This window comes from Macrotis lagotis, chromosome 3, assembly GCF_037893015.1.
Source record: "Macrotis lagotis isolate mMagLag1 chromosome 3, bilby.v1.9.chrom.fasta, whole genome shotgun sequence".
In the NCBI taxonomy this organism is placed as follows: Eukaryota; Metazoa; Chordata; class Mammalia; order Peramelemorphia; family Peramelidae; genus Macrotis; species Macrotis lagotis.
Window position 1 is genome coordinate 219,222,162 of NC_133660.1, and position 25,330 is coordinate 219,247,491.

A 25,330-nucleotide genomic window follows, 5' to 3' on the forward strand; every position below is an offset into this window, starting at 1 on the left:
ATATTTATAAGGCGATACGATACCAGGGTCTGAATCATATTTGGAACAGTCATGACAAGTTGTTGTTCAGTCATTTTTGACTTGATAGGACCGTGTTTGGGGTTTTCTTGGCAATGATATTTGAGTAACCTGTCGTTTCCTTCTCAAGCTCATTTTACAGTTGAGGAAACTGAGGCAAAGAGGGTTAAGTGATTTGCCCAAGGTAATATGGCTAGTCAGTGTCTGAGGTCAGATCAGGAAGATTTCAGGCTTATCATTCTCTCCCCGTACCACCTGGTTGTCTCATTTTCTCTATCTGCAAAATGGAGTAGTGAATCTACATTAGTTGAGGAGATTTTCACTCTGAAAACTATTAGTCTACAGAATTCACAGATAATAATCTTCTCCTTTTCCCCTCCCTGCAAATAATAGGGATAGTAAACCTCATAGTCCTTAATTCACAGGTCCATTGAAAAGAAAGATTTTTGTAAGCTTTAGATAACTTAAAAATAAGCATTAATTTCCAGAAAACAATCTCTGACTACCCCAGCCTACAGAGACCTTTCCCTCCTTTGAATTCCTATAGTATTTACTGTATGCTTAATTTTTTAATTTTTCCTGTGTGTGAACATTTTAGCTCTCAGTTCTTGGAGGTCAGGAACTGTTGTCTTATTTGTCTCTATCTCCTCACTCACTCCTAAACTCCAAACAAGTGTTCAATACACATTTTTGACTGACAAGATCAGATGACTAAAAAGTCAACATGGAAAGAGCTTTGTATGGGGAGTCAGAAAAATCTGGATTGGATCCTTGGCCCTGTGTGACCCTGACCCAGTCATTTCCTATGAACTTCAGAATAATCTGTAAAATAAAGAAGTTGAATTATATGACCTCTAAACTATTTATTCTAGGTATAATTCATTTCATGTGTATTTTTAAATAAAATTTTAAGTGCAAAAGAAGGTGGTTTAGTCTTACCAGATCTAAAATTATATTATAAAGCATCAGTCATCAAAACTATTTGGTATTGGCTAAGAAATAGAGTGGTGGACCAGTGGAATAGACTAGGTGCAACACCAGGCAACTATTACAGTAATCTGCTGTTTAATTAAACCCAGAGTCCAACTTCTGGGATAAATTCAACTTCTCTCTGACAAAAACAGTTGGGAAGGAGCGGTTAGGTGGTGCAGTGGATAAAGCATGGGCCCTGGAGCCAGTAGTACCTGAGTTCAAATCCAGTCTCAGACACTTAATAATTACCTGGGTGTGTGGCCTTGGGCAAGCCACTTAACCCCATTTGCCTTGCAAAAAAAATAAATAAAAAAATACAATTGGGAAAATTGGAATTTACTATGGCAGAAACTTGGATTAGACCAAAATCTCATACCTTATACCTAGATAAGATCAAAATGGGTACAGGATTTAGACATAAAGACAATATTATAAGCAAACTAGGAGATCAAGGAATAGTTTACCTGTCAGATCTATGGAAAGGGAAGCAATTTATGATCAAGGAAGAGATGGAGAACATCAATAAAAACATATAGGTAATTTTGATTACATTAAATTAAAAAGCTTTTGCTCACACAAAACCACTGTAACCAAGATCAAAAGAAATGTAGTAAATTGGGAAACAATTTTTACAACTAGTATTTCTGACAAATGACTCATTTCTAATATATATATATATATATTTCTAATATATATTTCTAATATCTGGATCTATATGTCTCTATAGAACTGAGTCAAATTTGTAAAAAAAAAAAAAAACAAGCCATTCCTCAAATGACAAATGGACAAAGGATCTGCAAAGGCAATTTACAGACGAGGAAATCAAAACTATCCAGTAATATGGAAAAATTGCTCTAAATCATTACTGATTAGAGAAATGCAAATTAAAGCTTCCCTGAGGTACCACCTCACACCTCTCAGACTGGCCAATATGACCAGAAAGGACAATGTTCAGTGTTGGAAGAGATGTGGGAAATCTGGGACACTAATACATTGTTGGTGAAACTGTGAACTCATCCAACCTTTCTGGAGAGCAATTTGGAATTATGCCCAAAGGGCAATAAAAATGTTTATACCCTTTGATCCAGTGATACCACTAGTGGGTCTATACCCTGAAGAGATCATGCAAAATGGTAAAAACATCACTTGTACAAAAATATTCATAGCAGCTCTGTTTGTGATGGCAAAGAATTGGAAGTCAAGTGAATATCCATCAATTGGGGAATGGCTGAACAAATTATGTTATATCTATGTGATGGAACACTATTGTTCTATGAGAAATCAGGAGGGATGGGATTTCAGAGAAGCCTGGAAGTATTTGCATGAACTTATGCTGAACAAGATGAGCATTGTACACCCTAACAGCAATATGGGGGTGATGATCAACTTTAATGGATTTGCTCATTCCATCAATGCAATAATCAGGGACAATTTTAGAGTATCTATGATGGAGAAATATTTAGAGAAAGAACTGTAGAGTTTAAACAAAGACCAAAGTCTATTACCTTCAGTTTTTTAAAGTGTTTTATGTACTACATAATTTTGCTATCTCTAATATTTTATTTTCTCCTCAAGGATATGATTTCTTTCTCAATCCATTGAATTTCGATCAATGTATAGCATGGAAACAATATAAAGATTATCAGACTGACTTCTGTGGGGGGATGGGGGAAGAAAGGGAGGCTAGGGGAAAAATTGCAAAATTCAAAACCTTACAGAACATGGTAAGTAGAAACTACTATCGTATATAATTGGAAAACAAATAAAACATTAATAAAAAATAAAATAAAGAAATAAAATTGTATTGTTAGCTTTTGCTTTAACACCACCTTCATTTCTCAGAGTATGCCTCCTAGAGAGCCATCACACATAAAAAAATAATTAAAAGAGAAAGAAGATGAATTCAATAAAAGTCATCAACATATTGAAAAAAATCTGATAAAATAGTTTGTGTAGTTCCCCATGTGTAGTCCCTTACTTCTGACAAGCAGCAAGGAGATGTTTAGGACTAAAAGCGCAATAATTTAACTTAAAAGCTAAAAAGAAAGACAGCTTTTAGGATTGACTACTCTGACAGGTATAGAGTTTGAAAAATCCTGTCTGACTCTGAATCTCCTTAAGACAACAGCTGCCTTGTGGTGATTTGGGAACCAGCTGCCTTGCCTTCCTCCCCACCCCCAAGCAGGGAAACATGCAGGCAGACAAAGCAGATAGAGATTCAAAGCTGGCACAAGCAAAACTAGTCCAGTGGTCATTTCCAAACCTGAAAGATTGATAAAGCAATGTATGACATATAAATGGCAGATAGGGAAGCAACCTTGAAACATGGTGGACACAATCTCAGAACTGGAAAAGATTGTAGAATGAAATATGTATAGCAACCCCCTAACTTATGCAGGAGGAAACTGAGGCTTAAGGAAGTTAAGGCCACATGCCAAAGCTATTGGCAGAGCTGGATCTAATGGATTTCAAAATGGTGGTTATCTTTGGTAATGAATTTGCTAATTCATTTATTAAGCAAAGATTAAGTACCTATTGTGTACCCAATATTGTGGAAGAGAAGGGAATAGAAAGTGACATTTGCTGACATTCTAGAGACTAATGAAGGCAAATCAATTATTTGATGAGCAAGGACAGGAGTTTATCTGGGAAAGGCTTCCTCTAGGAGAAGGAATTTAAACAGTCTTTGAAGGAAGATTTCAATCTAGGTTGGCAGAGAGATACTAAGAGAGAATTCCAGATCACAGGATTATAGATTTAGAGACAGAAGGAACCTTATAAATAATTTGGTCAAACCATTTCATTTTACAGGTAAAGAAACTGAGGTTCAGAGTGATATGGGTCACATGGCTTGAACATCTGAAGTGGAATTTGAATTTAGGTCTTCCTAATTTCCGATCCAGCATTATATGTTTCATACCACCAAGGTGCCTTTGCAAAAGCATGAATAAAATGTTTAAGAATGATTTTGGGAAAACACACAGAACAAAAAGATAACCCTTCCAAATCTGATGAATACTTTATAAAAATTATCTCTTCTGTATCTCTTTTCCTTAAACCTCATTCCTCATGCCAAAAATTACTAATTTGTTAATATGTTTAACAAAATATGTATGTAAAATGCTAACTTGACTGTTCCCTGCTCAGGGGAGGGGGATGGGAAGGGAGGGAAATTTTGTAACTTGGAAATATGCATGTAAAAATGGATGAAAATAAATTTTAAAAGGAGTGATTATGGTAGAGAACAGTTAAGATATGCAGTGGATGGAACATTGGCTTGAATTCAGGAGAAATTGAGTTCAAATCTGGTCTCAGGCAGCCATGTGATCCTGGGAAAATCATTTATTCCCTAATGCCTTCAAAGGAAAAAAAAGTGATTATGGGAAGAAGACTAAGACTTAAAAAGGAGTGTTTCTGTGATTTGGGATAACATACAATTTATTTTCCCTGGACCTGATCACAGGTTACAATTAATAACCTGATGCAGTTGAAATAAAATGGAGTTAGATAGTCAACAGAATAAAAGTGGAATTCTCTTTCTGCCATTTTTTTAGGTTTTTGCAAGGCAAATGGGGTTAAGTGGCTTGCCCAAGACCACACAGCTAGGTAATTATTAAGTGTCTGAGACCGGATTTGAACCCAGGTACTTCTGACTCCAGGGCAGGTGCTTTATCCACTGCGCCACCTTAGCCACCCCCTCTTTCTGCCATTTTGTAATGCTGGATCACAAAAAACTCTCTGAAACTCAGTTTCATTCATTGTAAAATGGATTACAGTCTCTGACCTCATAAGATTACCATGAGGATATAAAGAGGGAAATAATCTGGATACATGTTAAAAAGGACTTGAATATATATATATATATATATACATATATATATGTGTATATATATATATATATTTATATGGTAGCATTTGTTTTTTTTGAAATGGCAGACAATGTTTCCCATATCATTTTGATGTTTAAGTAATTCTCATACCCCATGAATTATTACAGAAATAATAATCCCATTCATTCATTCAGTTGTTCACTTGTTCATTCAACAGACCTTTTATCTACTGGGTCCAGCATGATGCTCAGTCCTAGATCTGAAACTGAGGCAGACCAAAGAACCATTCTTCAGCAACCAAGAAAGGAAATCCCCTTCCTGTGGTTAATTAAGGGACCTGAGTTCCCAGACCTGCTGAAATAATGAATAAAGATAAAAGTTCAGCTGCCATCTTTGTGAACAGCATTGTCTACCCCTCACTAACACTTGTATTCTCAGTCTGCTCCTTCAGCACAATGGGCAGATAGCCAGCCATCTCAGTGAAGCAGGTGGTGAGATCCCAGCTCAGTGGTTATGTCTGAGAAGAAACAATAATATTTTGGAAATAAGATATAATCTTAGAGCCTCCAAAACTGAACTTATCACATTTTTCAGTGGCATAAAGATGGCAGGAATAGCTAGAACACTTGATAACTGAGTTAGTAGTCACAACACTCTCAACAAGTTAAAAGTTATATCTAATAAGGTGAAATTTAATAGGAAGAAATAGAAAGTCTCACACTTGGATTCAATAAACAGACTTTGAAAGTACAAGATAGGTGAAACGAGAATAAGTTATATGAAAGAAAGATATGGAGGGCTTAGTGAATTGAAAGTTCCATGTGAGTCAACAATTTAACATGGAAGACAAAATAAAGCTAATGGAACTTTGGGCTACGTAAAGAGAGATCAATTTTCTAAGAATCAGGAAGCAGTATTCCCACTACATTCTGCCTTCATGAAGGAAATAAAAAGGAAATCTAATTTCAATCTGATTCATACCAACCAAAAGTAACTTGATTGTTGGTAAGGAAATAATTGGAAACCTAGGAGGAAACGACCACTCCTTTTAGGGTATATGTTAGAGGAAAGAATAGAAATTTGAACAGGGTCTGACATGTATCCTAGATTTTGGGAAAGCATATTATATTTAAAAAGGTTCAATAGGAAGGTAAGATTCCATGAAGTAAAATGCTTCAGATTTAGTCAAATAAGGAGAATTACAAGATACTTTAAAATGAAATACTTAATATGCAAAGGGAAACAATTCCTGTGAGAAGATAAAATGAGATTTGTCTGATGAGATCAATATAGAAGTACAGGGAAATCATAAACTATCTCTAGTTTTAAAAAGAAATGTATGAAAGATCAAAGCAAGGTCAGGTAACAGAAAATAAATATGACTATAGCATAGTGTTCTAAAAATCTTATCAGAGATGAATATTTACAAAAAATATATAAACTGCCCAGATTAACAGAAGAGGAAATAAAATATTTTAAATGTCCCCTTTTCAGAAAAATAAATTGAACAAGCCATCAATAAACTCCATAAGAAAAAATTTCCAGGGCCTGATGGATTTACAAATGAATTTTGTCAAATATTTAAAGAACAATTAATTCTAATTCTATATAAATTATTTGAAAAAATAGTTAAAGAGGGATTTCAGGCAAATTACTTATATGACACCAACATGGTGCTGACACCTAAATCAGGAAGAACCAAAATAAAGAAAATTATAGACCAATATCCCTAAAGAATTTTGAAAAAATTAAATAAAATTTTAGCAAAGATATTATAGTGAGTTATTACTGGGATGATACACTATGATCAGGTAGAATTTATATCAGGCATGCAAGGATGTTTCAATATTAAGAAAACAATAAACATAATCATATCGATAACAAAATTAACAGAAATTATATGATTCAATAGATACTGAACAAGCCTTTCACAAGATACAACACTCAACCCTTTTAAAAAACATGGGAGCATAGGAATAAATGTAGTTTTCCTTAAAATGATAAGCAGTTTCTATCAACAAGCATTATATGTAATGGGATAAACTAGAAGCTTTCTCAATAAGATCAGGAGTCAAACAAGAATGCTCATTATCATCATCATTCCACAATATTGTCTTAGAAATGTTACCTTAAACAAGAAGAAAAGAAAAAGAAATAAAAGGAATTAGAATGGGCAATGAGGAATCAAAATTCTCACTCTTTGCAGATGCCATGATGGAATACTTAGAGACTACTAGAAAATCAACTAAAAAACTACTTGAAAGATTTAATAACTTTAGCAAAGTTGCATGATATCAAACCCACATAAATCATTAGCATTTCTATATATTACTAACAAAGCCAAACAGCAAAAGTTAGAAAGAGAAATTCTATTTTAACTAACTATAGACAACATAAAATTCTTGGCAATCTATCTTTCAGAAAAAACCCCAGAAATTACATGAAGACAATTACAAAACTCATTTCAAACAAAATCAGATCTAAACAATTGGAAAAATGTCAAATGCTCAAGGATAGGCCAAATTAATATAATAAAAATGACAATTTCACTTTAATTCAATTACTTATTTAGTGTCATAGCAATTAAACTACCAAAATTATTTTGCCTAGATAGAAAAAATTCATAACAAAATTCATCTGGAGGAACAAAAGGTTGAGAATATTAAGGGAATTAATGAAAAAATGAAAAAGAAGATGTTAACTGTAATAGATCTAAAATTATATTATAAAGTGAAAACATCAAAACTGTCTGGTACTAGCTTATAAATAGAGAAGTGGATCAGTGGAATAGATCAGGTAAAAGAAACAATATTAAATGACTATTGTAATATACTGTTTGATAAACCAAAGATTTTAGTTTCTGAGATTAGAACTCACTATTTGACAAAAATTTCTGGGAAAACTGAAAAATAATAGCATGGCAATAATTAAACATGCACCAACATCTCACACTTTATATACCAAGATAAGGGCAAAATGGGTACAGGATTTAGACATAAGGGTGATAATGCCATAAGCCAATTAGGAGAACACATAATAACCTGTCAGATCTATGGAGAAGGGAGGAGTTTATGACTCAACAAGTGATAAAGAACATCATAATCTGAGAAATGGATAATTTCAACATTAAAAATAAAAAAAGCCTTTGCACAAACAAAACCAATGCAATGAAGATCAGAAGGAATGCAGAAAGCTCAGAAACTATTTTCACAACTAGTATTTCCGATAAAGGACTTATTTCCAAAATATATAGAAAGCTGAATCAAGTTTATAAAAATACAAGACATTCTTCAATTGATAAATGGTCAAAAGATATGAACAGGCAATTTTCAGATGAAGAAATTAAAGCTATCTTTAGATATGAAAAAATGCTCCATATAATTATTGATTAGAGAACTGCAAATTAAAACAACTCTGTGGTATCATCTCATATCTATCAGATTGACTAAATTAACAGAAAAAGGAAAATGATCAATATTAGAAGATATGTGAGAAAACTGGGACACTAATCCAGTATTGGTGGAGTTGTGAACAGATCCAACCATTCTGCAGAGCAATTTGAAGCTATGCCCAAAGGGCAATAAAACTGTGCATACCTTTTGATTCAGCAATAACACTACTAGGTCTGTAACTCAGATCAATAAAAAGACACACATGTTCAAAAATATAGCAACTCTTTTTTCAAGTGGCAAAGAACTGGAAATTAAGGGAATGCCCATCAATTGGGGAATTGTTGATCAAGTTTTAGCAATGAGTGTGATGGAATCCTATTGTTCTGAAAGAATTCATGAGCAGCCAGACTTTAGACAAGACTGAAAAGAATTGTAGCAACTGATGCTGAGTGAAATGAGACCACTGCAGCAATATTGGAGATAATTCCTAACCCTATGATGGTTGCAGCTCCTCTTAGCAGTTCAGTGATCAGTGACAATCCTGAGAGACTTGTTATAAGAAAATACCATCCACATCCGTAGAAAAAATTGTGGAGTCTGAATGTAGAACAAAACACACTATGTTCACTTTTTGAAACTTCTTTTATGTTTTTCCTTCCTTTATCATGGTTGCTTTTCCCCTTAGTGCTAATACCTCTTTCACAACATGACTAGTATGGAAATATATTAAACATACATGTACATCTTATATAAAATTGTACATGACCATGAGGAGGGAAAATTATGGGAAAGTAGAGAAAATTGTGGAACTTAAAAGCTTGCAAAAGGGTGAATGTTGAATACTATCTCTTCATAACTTACTGGGAAAAATAAAAAGAAATAGAGCCAAAAAAATTATCAGAAATGTTAACACTCAGAATGAACTGAGGCTAGTGAGGGGAAATAAAAATAAAAATAAAAAGGAGAGGAGAATGGAAAGCTATACTAGGAAAGGAGAGGGGAAGAGTATTGAGAAGACAGAATATTTGTGATGGATGAGGGCAAAAATAACTGATAGCGAAAAAAGATAGAGCTGCATAATTCATAGTTTGTTTCTGTTTTCTCTGAAAAGGAGAATAGTTTTTACAATGGAGACGAGAATAAATATGAATAAAAGAGAGTTGATGCCTAAGATAAGTAGGGACACTTAGTAAGAGGGTACCTATTCACCTCTAATGTATATGAATCAGCTAGCCCATATGAATTACCTCCATAGGTTCCAAAAGACTTGAAATCTATAACTATTGTGGATATTTGTAAGATCATAGAAAATGGAACCACAATATTTGAGGACAAATGTCCTTATGTTCCAAGCTATAGATCACTGATTTAATTCCTGGAAAAATTCAGAAACAATAATTAAAAATGATGACTGGTGAACATTTATCTATAAAGGAAAGCATTGATTCCAGTCTGTCTGACTTCTTCAAGAACAAGTCATGGCCATCAATTGAGGAATGGCTTAACCAGTTGTGCTATAAGATTGAGATGGAATTGTGCTATAAGAAAAGACAAGCAGGATAGTTTCATAATAACCTGAGACAACTTGTATGAACTGATGCAAAGTAAAGTGAGCAGAATCAGAAAATTATACACAGTAACAGCAATATTGTAGCAACAATGAACTGTAAGACTTAACTACTCTGATCAAAACAATGGTACAAGACAATTTCAAAAGACCTGTGATGAAAAATGCTATTTACTCCAGAAAAAGATCTGAGTAATTGTAAATGCAGTGAAGCATACTTTCTCACTTTATTTTTCTTTGCATGCATGTATGTGTGTTTTCAACATGATTAATATGTAAATATATATTGCATGATTTCACATGTATAAGGAATGTATTATTTGCCTTCTCAAAGAGTAGGGGGGAGGGATAGGAGAAAGGGAGAGAAACTAAAACCCAAAATTTTAGAAATGAATGTTAAAAATATTTTAAATCTAATTTGGACTATTTAATGAAATAAAAATATACTTTAAAAAGAATAAGTCATGCCAGATTAGTCTCATCTTCATTGTAGGAAGATTACTAATCTAGGATAAGAGAAGAATGCTATAGATACAGTTTACCTGATTTTGATAAAGAAACTTCTCCAATTCTTGTGAATAAACGCTGACCTGCTGAGGAAGGACTATATTCTTTTGTTTGACAGCAGAGGACTGAATAAAGAGTAATGGATGAATATCACAATGAGGCAAAAAAAAATGAGAAAGGGGGAAAAAACTTCTATTAGGTCCAAAAGAGGAACGGACCCACAAGAGGTTATGGGGTTCCCAACCATGGAGGTCTTCAAGCAGAGTCTGGGAAGTAACTTGTCTGAGAGGTTTTAATAGGGATCCTGTTGGTTAGGGGTTGAATTCTCAAATACTATGATTCTATAACTTGTTCAGTTGATCCCCAGAAAGTAGGACTGGAAGAAATAGGCAATGATTGTGAAGATGTCACTTTAAATGTAGGATAACAATACCCAGAAATTGGAGACAGCCATAAGTGAAATGTATTATCTAGGGAGATAGTGGGTTTCCTTTCCTATGGGACCTTAAGAGGGTATTTTGGGTCGAGAATCTTTTTGGGTATGATTTAGAGTAGAGGCCCATTGAGTTTCCATTCAGCTCTAACATATATAAGAAGTAATTTATGAACAGAAACATGACAATGACTTTGAATCTTAGGGAAGAACAAAAATCAAAACCTTCTATTTAGTTTTATCAATCTCATCTCTTCACAACTCTATAAATCCACCCTGCCTTTCCCACATATCATCCTCTTACCCGCCTATAGACATACCCAAGGTTGGACTAATAGTTAAGTGGGAAAGAACATTGAATTGAATGAAAATGAGAGATTCCTGGATACCAGTTTGTTTCTTTTTCATCAAGTGAAAATGTGACTCTTGTCAGGTCACTTGATCAATAACATTTATCAGTTGCCTGTTATGTGCCAAGCAAAGTGTCAGATACTGGGCCTACAAATACAAAAATGAAATATCACTGTCATCAAAAAGCTTACAATCCTGTTGTTCACCTTCCTCATCTATAAAATGAGGGAACATGGTTAAATGGAAAAGGGTTATTTCCAGTTCTATTAACTTGAGTTCTATAGCCCTTCCAGTGTTAACATTCTGAATTATAAAGTTCCTCAGAGATCAAGCAGGATAGATTTAATTCCTTTTCCACTGGAAAGCCTTTAAATCAGGAGTTCTTAACATTTGACATCCATGTCAAGTTTATAGAACCCTTCTCAAAATAATGTCTTTAAATACATAAAATAAAATACATAAAATTAAAAATTAGTCATTTATATGTATGTGTGTATGAATATATATACACACACACACACACACATATATATATATATATATATATATATAGATATTATGTGTGAGTGTGTGTGTGCATGTGTATAATACACAATATTAATGTAGCTGCTTTCCCCACTTAGCTGATGAATCCCCTATAATCTATCTCATGGATCTCTTGGGATTTGGGGTTCTGTGGACCTCAGGTTAACAGCCCTTGCCTCAAAATAACATTCCATGAATCTAGGAATATAAACATCTAAGAAAGGTCAATGTGGTAGAATTTTAATTGCTCTTGACAGAATCCATCCCCCTCTCTTACTGATCTATCCCAATGTTTGGGATTCTGCCTTATGAAATAATTCTTCATCCTTAAAGCTTTGCTAGATCCAACCTTCATCTTCTGATGTGTAAATTAGTCCCAAAGAGGAACCTATATAAGCTATAAATTTATCCATGACTTCATTTATAATATCCTTTTGTCCTGCCAACTTAGATTCCAGTTCTAAAGGATCAAAGTTTGGACTAAAGGAATGACATTAACAGAGTGTCTTTATTTAACATTTCAGTTATAAGAAGGATCTGTGGTTTCCTCAGTACCAGGAACTTTCAGTATGGGGATTTCCTTCACTAATGCAGATAAAAACTTCTGGAAATTAATAACTATGGAAGTGGGGGGAGGGATCAAGAAAAGCCTTAAGTGGGAGATGATGATGCCTGAGTTATGCTTTTCTTTTTACATAGCAAAACATAAAAAAGATTATTAATATAAAAGAATAAAATTCAATTTCAAGAAAATCTTTATAATAAATATTAAATACTGTGTTCAAAATTACATGTCTTCACTTCCTTGTAGATTTTCTTCTGTTCTCTGCTGTGCCCTGTTTGCTTCATTTATTTTTCCTCCCGCCCCACAGCTATAATTAGGCATGTTATACATACATATATATATATATATATATATATATATATATATATATATGTCCCTGTGTATGTGTGTATGGATGTATATATGTGAGTATGTATATAAGTATCTGAGCATACAGATGTGCATATACATATATGTGTAAATGTCCCTGTATATAGGTAGAGATATGTATGTATCTATAGTAGTATGGTTACACACACACACATATACACACACACATCCATTGTAATTTATATCCTCTACTTCAAGTGGCTACCTTGCCCTCCTATTCTGATCACTTGCCCTTCAAAGAATACCTCCCTTACATACCCTTCTAAAATCCCTACCCCATTAAATTATCTGCCCTTCTATACCCTCCATTAATCCCCACACCCTTCTATATACTTTCTTATCCTATTGCTTTACACTCTAACTCATTACCCTCCTTATACCCTCCTCATTTCGTTCTGATTTTAGAAGGCTTTTATAGTCATATGTGTGAATGTGTATCTATCTGTATCAATTCTTCTTTGCAAATCTCATTTGTATGAGTGATAACTTTTTTAAAAATATTTTTCCAAATAATTTTACTTTTTTTTAGGTTTTTGCAAGGCAAATGGGGTTAAGTGGCTTGCCCAAGGCCACACAGCTAGGTAATTATTAGGTGTCTGAGACCAGATTTGAACCCAGGTACTCCTGACTCCAGGGCCACTGCTTTATCCACTACGCCACCTAGCCACCCCTTAATTTGACTTTTTAAAAATTATTTTATTTATTCATTTCTCCAACTACATGCAAAGATAGTTCTCAACAATCATTTTTATTACGGTTTTTGAGTTTCACATTTTTCTCCCTCCCTTCTTTCTCTCCCCCAGAGAGAAAACAATCTAATATAGGTTATACATGTATAACTATATTTTAAACAAATATTCATATTAGTCATATTGTAAAAGTAGAATCAAATCAAAAAGGGGAAACATAATTTTAAAAACTTGACAGAATATGAATGGTAATTTCTTTTCTGGATATGTATGGCATTTTCTATCACATGACTTTTAGAATTGTCTTTGATTATTGTACTGCTGAAGTGAACAAGTCCATCATAGTTGGTCATCACACAATATTGCTGTTAGTGTGTACAATGGTCTTCTAATTCTGCTCACTTCACTTAGTATCAGTTCATGCAAGTCTTTATGGACTTTTCTGAAGTCCTGTCCCACATGATTTCTTTTGTTGTTGTTGTTGTTTTGCTTTTCTCTTTTTTTTTTTTTTTTGCAAAGCAATGGGGTTAAGTGGCTTGCCCAAGGTCACACAGCTAGGGAATTATTAAGTGTCTGAGCCTGGATTTGAACTCAAGTCCTCCTGACTCCAGAGCCAGTCTTCTATTCACTGCACCACCTAGCTGTCCCCCTACATGTTTTCTTATAGAAAAATAGGATTCTATCATACTCATATATCACAAATTGTTCAGTCATTCTCCAACTGATAATTATCTCCTCAATTTTCAATTATTTGCCATTACAAAAAGAGTTGCCATAAATATTTTTGTCCATGTGCAGTTTTTTAACCCCTTTTTATGATCTCTTTGGGATACAGATCTAGTAGTTGCATTGTTGAATCAAAGGGTATGCAGTTTTATTGACCTGGAGCATAATTCCAAATTACTCTCCAGAAGGTTTGGATCAGTTCACAACTCCACTAATAATGCTTTGGCATCCCAGGTTTTCCACATTCCCTTTAACATTGATCATTTCCTTTTTAGTCATATTGGCCAATCTGATAGGTGAGGTAGTACCTTAGAGTTGTTTTAATCTTCATTTTTCTAATCAATAATAATTTAGGGCATTTTTAATATGACTAAAGATAGCTTTACTTTCTTCATCTGAGAATTGTCTTTTCATATCCTTTATTCATTTATTGAGTGATTTGTAATCTTATAAAGTGACCATTTTACTTTTAAGAACACCATTCTTCTCATTTCTACCACATCTTTCCTTCTAACTTCCCAATTAATAATAATAATAATAATCTAGGACATGTTGTTTACATTTGGATAAATAGCTAGTAAACAATTGGTTATTGAGTTCCTCATAATTAGTCTTTAATATTTATCATATTTCTTTTGGTCCTTGTATATCAAATTTTCTATTAAGTTCAGGTCTTTTTGACCTGGAAATTTGTGAAATATCCATTTTTTTCCCATTCAGTATTATGTTTCACTATGCTGGGCATGATATTTATGGTCATAATCTCAGTTCTTTTGCTCTTCGATATGTTGTGTTCCAAAACCTAAAATAGCTGCTGTTTGGTCTTTTGTAATTCGAATTGTGAATTTATCATATTTGAATTGCTTTTTTCTTGTTGCTTTTAATATTTTTCCCTTCACTTGGGGGTTTAGGAAATTACTATAAGTTTTCTTCTTAGGATCCCTTTCAGGTGGTTAGCAGTGAATTTTTTTTTCTATTTTTACTTTCCTCTATTTTTCTAACACATTAAGATGAGTTTCCTTAATTATTTCTTGGGTTATTGTATGAAAATTAATTCTTGGTTGTAGTTTTCAAGTAATTCCACTATTCTTATGTTTTTTTCTTCTTGATATGTTCTCCAAACCCAATTTTTTTAGGTTGTTTTTTTTTTTTTGCAAGGCAAATGGGGGTTAAGTGGCTTGCCCAAGGCCACACAGCTAGGTAATTATTAAGTGTATGAGGCCAGATTTGAACTCAGGTACTCCTGACTCCAGGGCTGGGGCTCTATCCACTACACCACCTAGCTGCCCCCAAACCTATTTTCTTGTGAGTTATTTCATCTATTTTTGGATTCTTTAAATGTTTCTAGTATTTCTTTAACTCTTATGATTTCATCAATTTACTCCATTCTAATTTTCAGAGAGTCATTTTCTTCTTGGAGATTCTACATCTCCTCTTCCTTGGCTTATGTTCTTTTCATAATTTTCTTGTTTTTCTTGAATCATACTTATTTCTTTTTTAGTTTTTCCACAGTCTTTTAATTTGATTTTTAAAGTCTTTTTTTTGAGGTTCTCTAAGAATTCTTTTTTTCCAATTTCTTATGAAGATTTTATTTATTTTGAGTTTTACAATTTTTCCCCAATCTTACTTCCCTCCCCCTACCACCCCACAGAAGGCAATTTGCCAGTCTTTACATGGTATATATATATTGATCCAAATTGAATGCGATGAGAGAGAAATCATATCCTTAAGGAAGAAACATGAAGTATAATAGATAGCAAGATCAGACAATAAGATATCAGGTTTTTATCCCCTAAATTAAAGTTAATAGCCCTTGGTCTTTGTTCAAACTCCACAATTATTTCTCTGAATACAGATGGCATTCTCCATTGCAGATAGCCCCAAATTGTCCCTGATTGTTACCCCGATGGAATGAGTGAATCCATCAAGGTTGATCATTGCCCCCATGTTGCTGTTAGGGTGTACAGTGTTCTTCTGATTCTGCACATCTCACTCAGCATCAGTTCATGCAAATTCCTCCAGTCTTCCTTGAATTCCCATCCCTCCTGGTTTCTAATAGAACAATAGTGTTATGAATTCTTTTTGAGCAGGTAAACATTTGATATTATTCTCGGGGGTAGGAGAAGCATTTTTTTTTTGCTTCAGCATCTTCTTCTAAAGATGAACTTGGTTTTCTACATTCCCATAGCAACTGTTTGGGATTTTTTTTCATCCTTAGCCTGATCATTTAAAATGTAAACATTACATACACACACACACATACACACATATATATATATGTGTGTATATATACATACATATACATACCTATAAGTATACATATATATTCATATATATTACATACATATATATGTATATATACATACCTATAAGTATACATATATATTCATATATATTACATACATATATACATATACACATACATATATAGATTACATACATACATATTAGGCTCACCTTTTGCTTTTTCAGGGAGTTAGCCTTAAGATGTTTGTACTTCATGCAGCCAGTGGAACCTGAGTCCCAAGATCTTCCTTTGCATCTTCTCTGGTCATCCCAGAAAGAACACTTGGTCTTCTCCAGTTGACTCAAAAGGAACACTGTCCTACTGCAATTTTTGCTTTTGTTTTTGGTATTTTGCTGTTCTACTTTCTCCTTGAGTTGTACTTTTGATGTGGAAATGGAGGAAATCTGGAGAGCTTGGAATTTTCTGACCTACTCTACCATATTCCCAGAATCTTCTCCTAAGTTATGCTTTAAAACAAAATAGTTTTCTAAGAAAACAAGGCAAGCAGATAATCCTTTCCAGATTGCAGGAGTGGGAGATGGGGGATGGAGAGCAGAGGTACAGATTATAGAGGTGAGAAATATATGGAGAACAATTAACATGCCTGTTGGACTGGAATAGAGAGGATAATTAGGAATTCATCTGAAACCTGTTTTTTTAAAAGGTAGGTAGAAGCCATATGATGGAGGGCTTAAAATTTCTGATAGAACAGTTTGTATTTATAATATAGACAAATAAGGAATTGGGAATGGAAGATTTTTGCATAGAGGAATGACATGGTTAAAACTACATTTTAAAATTTATTTTAATTGGACAACTATAGGGAGAGAAGGGAAATACTGGAAAATGTAATAAGTACCAAGTTGGACATGCTGCACTTGTGATGTTCATGGGACCTTAAAGGAGAAATTTTGAGCAAATAGTTGGTAATATGGGATTAGAATTCAGGAGAGAGGAGAAATTATAACTTGTTGCAGTCTTTTCTTATAGGAATTTACAGTTCAAAAGATGATTACTGAGCTCAGCAGTACTTTAAGGAAAAATGATGATTCTTTAATGGTAAAAATTAAGACATTGTGAGAAGCAATGAAGAAGACACCTTTTAAATTTAGCAGCACTGAAGGAGCACAAGGGATGGAGATTGAATGAATCCATGACCTCAAGGGCTAGGGTGATCCCTCCACCGATGTGGATCACAGCTCATCCAGTGCAAATTCTTGCTCAAGTGTGTCCATAAATCATCCTTAGCAATTGTACCAAATGACAGAAATAGGTATTTATCAAGCACCTACTATGCATTGGACTCTGTTCTAAGCACTTTACAAGAATATCTCATCTGATCCTCACAACAACCTTAGGAAATGGGTGCCATTTTTATACCATTTTACAGCCAAGGAACCTGAGCCAAGTTAAGTGATTTGTCTAGGATCACAAGCTAGTCAGTTTCTGAGACCTATTTTGAACTCAGATCTTCCTGACTCTAGGCCTAGCACTCTCTCTCCAAACCACCTATTTACCTCAATGTCCTGGATGTCTTCCTCTAGGTCTCATAATATTTTGATGGCTCTAGTACTCTGGAAGTCTTCCTTCCATCCCTGTCAACTTTCCTTTGTTGATGTATTTTTTGCCACTTCTTTAACATGTCATCTTCAGGAAAAGTGCTGTCACTAAGGTACCTCTGAGTCACTAGATGTTGTAATTCCTCTGAGATCATGGTGCTCCATGATTAGCAGTCATAGGGCATCACCAGGAAGATATGTCTTAAAATTAACAACATTTTTTGTGACAAAGATCAAAATTATAAACAACACACAAATTCCCAAAGGAAATCCAGTACAATCTCTACATTTTATATGGAGAATCATAGGACTTAAGAATTAGAGGGGAACCTCATAAGTAAGCCAACTCAGGCATGAAAGGAATTTCCATTATTGAAACAGCTAGGAAGTGTAATAATTAGAGCTTTGGACTTGGAGTAAGGAAGACTTGTGTTTAAATCCTGCCTCAGGTATTAATTGGATGACCTTGAGCAAATTACTTGACAGTCTTAGTTCTAAAACTCTGTGTCTTAGCTTCCTCATACATTAAATGAGAGTTCTGAGGTTCCATCCACCTCTAAATCTAATTCTATTGCATTAAATGGTTGCCTAGACTGTGTTTAAAGACTTCCAAGGAAGGGAAGCTCAGTACCCCATTCAGATAGCTCATTCCATTTATAGTTTTTAAGCCTAAATATGCCTCTTTGAGCTTCCATCCATTGTTCTTAGATCTGTGATCTGGAGGTCAAACTTATCTTCAATAAGATAGCTGGTATCTCTTCCTTTCCCTCACCTCCTTAAATCTTCTCAGGAGAATGACAGTACCTTGCGAGTCATTGTGGAAGTACAGAGTTACCTTAAACCTGGAATTCACACCTAACTGGCTGATGTGAGTTAAGAAAGTGAAGTAGGCTCTGAGGGGTGTTATATAGAACCTGAGTATTCTTAGCCTGAAGAAGAGAATATTTAGGGGGGAAATGATCTCTGTCACCAAAAGATGAGAGAGTTGAAAGACATAATTTCAAAATTTTCTTCTACTTCTACAAGGTAGAGGATTTGTGGAGTAAGAGAGTCAGGTTGTTAGTCTTAGAAAGGAGAATTAGGAATAATATGGGAAGGAGTGGTGGACCACTCCCTCAAGGGACTGTTATAACTCAGAGGAAGATAGCCTTCATTGATATTAGGAAGAACTTCCTGATAATGAGAGCTCTCCAGTAAAGTTTGAGATGACATTAAGTCTTTATTAAAATTTAATAATTATTATTATAAGGAATTAATAGGACAATAACTTAAAGACTTATTCAGTGATTTCTCCATTCTGGGAGATGTTTAAGCAGAAGTTGACTTCCTTTTGCTGGAATCATAGAAGTGATATGTGGAATGGATGATTTGAGTCCCTTTATAACCCAGAGATTGCAAAATTCTAAGAGAAAATCAGAGCTACAGAAATCATCCTCTTACCAACCCTAACTCAATAATTGAATACAAAAAATGTTGTTTGTTTGCTGCTGCTACCATAATTAATGAGTGCTGTGAATACACTCCAGTCCCTTCTTAAGAAAAGAAAACTATGTAGTCTGTAATTTATCCTGATGTTGAATACAATGTAATGTATACTTTTACTATTGAGGTGGCTTCAGTGTCTCTCACCCCATACTCCCTTTATGCTAAATATTCCTTAGAGTGGGAAGAATGTTGAATGTGGAATCAAATGCACAATTCTTCTACTTGAAATGTTTACTATACTCCAAGCACTTTGCCAAAGACTAGAAAAACAAATATAAGCAAAAAAAAAAAACCCAACAATAACATATAAAATGGAATTGGAAAGGGGTGGGAGTATTCACATAATGATGAAGCTGTGTTTTGTCAAGGAAGTTGAAAAGTCCAAAAAGGCATCTTCAAATGGTGACCCCAATCAGTGACTCACCAATCTGAGAGGAGGGCCTCAGGAATGAAGGCATCTCCACTGTGAGAAAACCATTAGTGAAGGGGACAGAATAATCAAAAGACTGAAGGGACAGAGTTAAGTATTGTCCAGTTTTTTTAAAGTCAAGAAATAAAATATACAAACTGTAAACCAAGGGCTTAAATTCTTCATGTGGCTAGATGGGGTATTGGCTAGGTGCTATGGGTGGGTGATCACCTGGACAAATACCAATCTCTACCTCTTCCCTGCTACTCACTTGTTTCCTTGTTCATTTTCTCTCTTGGATCTTAGCAGTCTAAGGGGTTGGTATAATTCAGAGACTGTTAACATTACAAAATATAATTATATAATTCCCTCTAATCAGATGATTTTCTAATTCAGCTTGAACTGAGAAAAATCTCTCTTTTGGGGGCTTACCTTCCATTTCTCATTCCCAAACTATGTACTTGGACACAAAGCATCATAAATGAACATACATCCAATTCTAACAGCATGTAAGCATTTATAATATAGACTGTCACTCAAACTCCAATGCCTACTGATGAACCCCTTTCCTGTCCCTTCCTTGGATAGAGAGGAAATGGGAAATGAGATGATCAGAGTCAAAAGGAAGTGATTGTAGGAAATGAGGAAAGTGAAGTACTGTCACTTGGACTCTTCCATTCCCATCATCCTCAATCTTATAACCCACCCAACCATCGCTCTCCATGTTCCTGAACATTCCATCACACCACAAGATCTAAGTGTCATTTGAGTGATCTGCTCTCCTCATTTTCTGATGGCTCAACAAGAGAAACACAAGAACCAAGAGCAGCTTACAGTTGTACTCTTCTCTTAACATGATTTCCTTACATCTCAACTATACAACTTCTTATGGGAAGAAAAGTTCCTCCCAAGAACAAAACCCCTGAGAAATTCAGAGTTCTGGGTAAACAGCACACTAATCTGCATGCAAATATTTTTCAGCTCTTTCAGGTTTCCACAGCAAAATCTATCAGAGAGGGGGCTGAAAACATTCAAAAATATATTTTAAAGGACTGTTTTTTGAGAATTTAATGTAAACTTGCATAGCTTCATCAAGAATAGGTCATACCAGACTAATCTCTTTTCTTTTTTGAATAGGGAAACTAGATTAGTAAATTAAGGGAATGCTTGATATCATCAATGTATTTGTCAAAATTTCTCATGCTATCACTAAGACCAAGATTGTAAAATGAGAGATTGATAATAGTACAAAATGGATCATAAAGGTAGAGCTAAAAGTATCTTTAAAGATAATTGAGACCAATTATCTCTTTCTACAGAGGACCAAAGAGGTTAATTGACTTGCTTGGGGTCACACAGGTAGTAACCATCTGAGGTAGAATTTAAATGCAGGTTTTTATGTCTCCAAGTCCATCGCTCTGTCCTCTTACGCAACATTGCCTCTCACTGGTCATGACTGAGTGACTAGAATCAAAGAGTCATCATTAATGAGTTAATGTCAACATGAAAGGGATTTTCTAGAGGCATGCTCCAAGAAACTATTCCTGATCCTTTGTTGTGCCACAGGATCAGTCATGGCTTGGCTGAAGGGGGAGAACACAAGGTTGTCAGAATTACTGATGACATAAAATTCAGGATCGATAGCAAATATATTAGATGACATAATCAGGATCCAAAAATATCTTAATAGAATAGATTGATGCCCCAAGTTGGATAAGATTAAATTTAATGGAGATTAAGTTAGTCCCACAATTATAAATTTATATAACTATATCTATCTATATAACTCAAAGGTTCTATAATAGAATTGGTGTAAATAATCTTTCCAATGTCAAAGGTCTTCCCATCCTTAATAAATATAGCTCATGTGATATTCTCCATTAGATTTCATCTAGTATGTTAAAGGCTTTCTTTCCTCTGAGTCTTTTTAACCTAATAGCACTACAAGGTCAGTCCTTGAACAGTTATCCCCAAACTTTTGAGGACTTTTTCTTTCTATTTGATGAGTTCCAAATATCTATTATATTGTTTCCTAAATATTAATTGTTATTATTTATGCATGTTATTCCATTAACTTGGGGTCATTTTCAAATGTGTTTGCACATGTTTCATGTTTTCAGTGCCCAGTGCTTTCATGGAAGAATACTTATGTGGAAAGAGATGGAAGAAAGGAATGGCTGTATCAGGGATAATCTTAGGATAGCTGCAGGTTCTGTACCATTTTCTAGGTTGCTCTTTTCCTCAGTATATTTTAGTCCCAAATCATTTTCTAAATACAACATTTAGTTTGTGATGATTCATTTATAAAGGAAGAGTATATGCATTAAAATTTGGGCAATGGATTTTCTTCATCCACTTAGTTTTTCCTATATGTATAGTTTGCATGCATTCTTTTGAGTGGTTGTGGATCTTGTTTCGAAGAATCTGTGGTATTTAAGGATTTAACACAACCAGTGCAATGTCATTTATAAATAGGAACATTTAAGGGACCTACCATCTATGTGGATTTCCTCACCTGCCAGTATTCAGTGATAGACACCTCTGTGACAGTGGCAAATATTTTTGGTGAGCATGAATATTGTATCTTTCTTGATATTGATAATCAAAGAATCATCAAAATCTATTTCCCATTTTTGCAGTAATAGTTTATTTTAATAGGTCAGATTTAAGTTATTGAAGTAGCATACTATGTCTTCTTATCTTTGTCATTTCTTATTGTTTGATGTTTATTTTGATATGTTCTATCAAGTTCATGGTTTGATTGTACTCAGTTTAGAAAATGACTCTCAAATTGATTGCTACCTATTTCCTATCTGTTAGAAATAAATTTCATTTTTGTGTTGTTTTTCCTATGCCCTATGCCTTCCTATTCTTTCTTGAAGAAAGCATTACTATTTATGTATGAATTTGAAACCAAGAAAGTTTTTAGACACTTTAATTTTATAATTATAAACCATAATTTGTTGTTTTCTATGACCACTTTGGTATTTAAACCACAAAATAGTGAGGAATATACTTGAAAGTCTTTTGGAGTCCTTCATAAAACTTTTCTACCTCCCCATTCTCTGCAATAGATGTTAGAACAGAAGCTGCAATTAATTTCAGGGTGTTCTTTTTGAATATGCTCATTATGAGCATTCTAAGATGACCAAGTATTTTGTAAAATAATGTTTCTTATTTTGCCTTTGGGCACATGATAAAATTGACTCCATCTACTCCATTATTGGCCTCTCTGAGGAGAATATGAGTCATCCTTCCATTTAGCCACAATTCTCTTATGTCATTTGATTTCATTTATAGCAACAATGTCATTATTGATAAGGTTCAGTTCCTCCAATGTGTTAGGTCAACTCACTAGTCATTGGACAAGGTTCTCATATTTAGAGTACTAATAGTTAATATTTATAAGGGACCTAAAAATTGTATGATTTTCTGCCGCACTATCCCCATATGCAGAAGCAAGGGGAAGATATGCGTCTATAGTGACAATCCATATTTTTTTTCCTTTTTCATTCATTGCCTTAGTCAAATGATTCATCTTCAAGTGACCAGAGTTATTATACATAAGAACATCCCTATTAGCTAGGGTGAGCCTTAGAGAACAGGCTTCCATCCTTACCTAATGCCTTAGACTTCCTAAGGAACAGAAAGAATTTGGGGTTACCAGAGACTCAACTCTTCCCATCAAACCTTGCAACAATAGTGGTTAGCAGAGCTCAGGACTTTTGGTTTGTTTTGTTTTTCTGTACAACCTCTTACTGTTTTCTTCAAATATTCAGGGTCTACATATATGACTCTCTTCTTCCCAAGATCTTGGTGCTATTTGTGAACTCTTCCTTTTCTATCAAGGTGGTTAGTTCTCCAAACTTTCCATGAACTTGTCATGATATTGCCCAGGACATCTTCCCTCCCTCTCTCCAGGAGATTAGGTATATGAACAGTTCAAAAACTTGGAACAGTCCAAGAAATCTTCTGCCATCTCTCCCAGAAGCTAGAATTCAATAGTCCCACGATTTAGTAACATGGTTTTCCTCATCCTGGCTCCCATTCCTCAAGAATAAAGGTTATGCCACTGCCAGGATTTCATAACCTAGAAACTTTGAGTTGGGTTGCACAGGTGAAATCTTGTACAACCACAATACCTCTCTCTCATCAGTAGCTGTAGATTGTGCAAAGTTATTGCTTTTTTTATCTCAATCAGCCCGATTGACTCTTAGCTCTCCTCTTCATTGTTCTGTGTTCAGTTTTCCCAAGATTTTTCAATAAGGCTATTCCTGTGCTTATATCCAGAATATAAAATCAAATCTCAAGCAAATTATGACATCATGGAGGGTTATCAATTTAACATCCTCCCCACCCTCCATCCCCTATATATTATAACCTGATCATGCTTGTCATGTCTCTCTACATTGCCCTTTGGTTCACTCCTGGTCAAAATTATGGGCAACTTAATTCTAATTCTAAATAAAAATACTTTATTCTGATTCAGAAATTCCATGATTCTGTTATTATGTTTCTAATTATACCAAGATTCTATTATTCTAGATTTGTAATTCTAAGATATTATCATTTTAAGATTCTGTTTTTAATTCTAGGATTCTATGATTCCTTTGTTCCCCATTTTAGTGCAAGCACTGTATCTCCAGGAGGCTTTGTGCCTACACAGAGAGATTATTTCTAACACTCAAGTTGCAGGAGTATTTCATTAGAGATGTTAACTGTGCACAGCAGGGGACTTTTTTTGGGGGGGGTCTCTTTAAAGTCATCAAAAAACAGTTTGAATCCAAAGGAACAAAATTGTTGTCAATTCCCAAGACTAACGATCTGATGATCCTTTAAGATTGTTTTTAGCCTAATATTCAAAAATCTACACTATCTGAATCCACCCTAGCTTTTCAGTCTTGTCTTTGTCTACATTCTGGGAATATTCCTTATGTGTTCCTGCCTCTATATTTTTGCTAAGTTCATATTGCATATACAGAATACCCACCCCCTCCCAAATCTCTACCTATGTAACTCATGCTTAGACATTTACTGGTTGTATGACTTGGACAACTCATTCAATCTCCCCAGTTTCACTTTCCTGGTCTGTAAAAATAAAGGCTCTGGTCAAAACAGCCTGTAAGCTCCCATCCAGCTCAAAATATTTGCTTTTATCTTCCAAAGACCAAAAATAAATACCAACTCTTTCAGGAAAGAGAACTTAACTCCTTTAGTCAGAAAGAGTCCATCCTTCCTAGGAAACCTTTGTTTGTACCCCTCTTATAATCCAAACATTCTATTCTGTGTTATAGATATCATCCCAATTAGACCCTGAGCTCCATTAGGATCATGGAGATGGATAGATCTGGAAGTATAGAGATCTTTGTTTTATAGAAAAGGAAACTGAGGCCCAGAGAAATCAAGGTAATTGCTCAAAGTCATGCAAATAAAAACACATCATCCTATTGACCTTGACCTTGACTTCTGGAACTACTCCATTGCCTGTAAATAGAATGTTTGTGAATTTAATTGAATTGAAGAATTTTGTGAGGAATATTGTGAGGATATTGAACCATATCTTGAAATGCTGTTCCATATTTCTGTCTATGTTCATATACAAATTCTAGTATTACACTGCCCTAATTCTGACCCCACCTGCTATTG

General features: G+C 34.5%; 1 long non-coding RNA gene across 2 annotated transcripts in view; it reads right to left on the reverse strand.

Annotated features, from left to right (window-relative positions):
* The window catches only part of LOC141518131 (uncharacterized), a 167,934-nt gene that overhangs the window by 135,716 nt on the left and 6,888 nt on the right, over positions 1-25,330 (reverse strand). The gene's annotated exons all lie outside the window — the stretch shown is intronic.